This window comes from Dufourea novaeangliae, unplaced genomic scaffold (assembly GCF_001272555.1).
Source record: "Dufourea novaeangliae isolate 0120121106 unplaced genomic scaffold, ASM127255v1 scaffold408, whole genome shotgun sequence".
NCBI classification, from domain to species: domain Eukaryota; kingdom Metazoa; phylum Arthropoda; class Insecta; order Hymenoptera; family Halictidae; genus Dufourea; species Dufourea novaeangliae.
The window spans coordinates 38,766-40,165 of record NW_015374288.1 but is presented as its reverse complement, the minus strand read 5'-3'; positions in this window follow the sequence as shown (position 1 = coordinate 40,165).

Here is a 1,400-nt window from a genome sequence, read left to right as displayed (position 1 = left end):
CCCCCAAGTAGTTTCCCATCGTTACATTGTGAGTTCACTCCCACCACGACAAGATTTGGCTAAAACGAAACCAACGGTTCTACGATTACACGTGCTTTGCACAAGTGCAACGAAAGAACCGTCGCGCAGTTTCTCCAAGGCGCCGTAGCCCGTTAATTTATTGCCAGGGTACCTACTGCTTCGAGATAGAAAACAAACATCACGTGCATCGGCTTGAAAATGTCCGAAATGAAGAGGACCACCAACGTATCCCTTGCTCCGAGTTGGAAAGTACAATGTACGTTGTCTATCTCGAGGAGCAGGGAAAAAAATTTACCGACACGTGTAAATTGACGCTGCTTGGACCTGACCGACCACCCTTGTAGAGGCCGGAGCGGAATTTTCGGTTATTTATGGCTCAAAATCTTTGGTCTCGTAGCAATCGTGAACTCACAACAGAAGATTGTTTAAAGAAAGGGATTATTCTGGAATTCAATGATATTACTACATTCAATATCAAAACAAACACAATATTGCAAATTATATGGTTTTTATATTTCTAGTAATTTCCGAGATATTTGACGGAATACTAAAAAAAATACGTATGAAATATTTTCATGAGAGCTACAATTTCACAGAGTTGAAATAAAATTGTCGATTGTCAATTCTGTTGTGAGTTCACGGTTGCTACGAGGCCGAAGATTTGAGCCATAAATAACCGAAAACTCCGCTCCGGCCTCTACAAGGGTGGTCGGCTAGGGCCAAGCAGCGTCAACTTACACGTGTCGGTAAAATTTTTTCCCTTCTCCTCGAGGAAAACAATGTACATTGTGCTTTCCAACTCGAAGCAACGGGCACGTTGGTAGTCCTCTTTATTTCGGAGATTCTCAAGCCGATGCACGTGACGTCTGTTTCCTATCTCGAAGGAGTAGGTACCCTGGCAGTAAAGTAACGGGCTACGCGCTTTGGTGAAACTGCGCGACGGTTCTTTCCTTGCACTTCTGTAAATTACGTGTTATCCTAGAACCGTTGGTTTCGTTTTACCTAAATCTTGTCGTGGTGGGAGTGAACTCACAATGTAACGATGGGAAACTACTTGGGGGTAGAGGAAAAATTCTGTCAGTCGGTTAGCAATCGGGCGACAGAGATGTTCAGTTCACGGAAGTATTACGCAATGTTATGGTGGTACGTACACAGTAACGGATATGCAGGTGTTACTGTGCAAGTGTTTGGTTACATAAAACATCTGAAAAATTGAAAACAATCGGTCCTTTCCGGGGCCACGAATTTTCCTAACGTAGTAACAACACGTTGGATTAAAAATACATTAAGTGATTGTGTCGGGTGATCAGTGTTAGTGGTCGTGCAGTGAAGCGAGTACGTATTCTGTGGAATAACCAGGACGCACTTGACGTTACAAC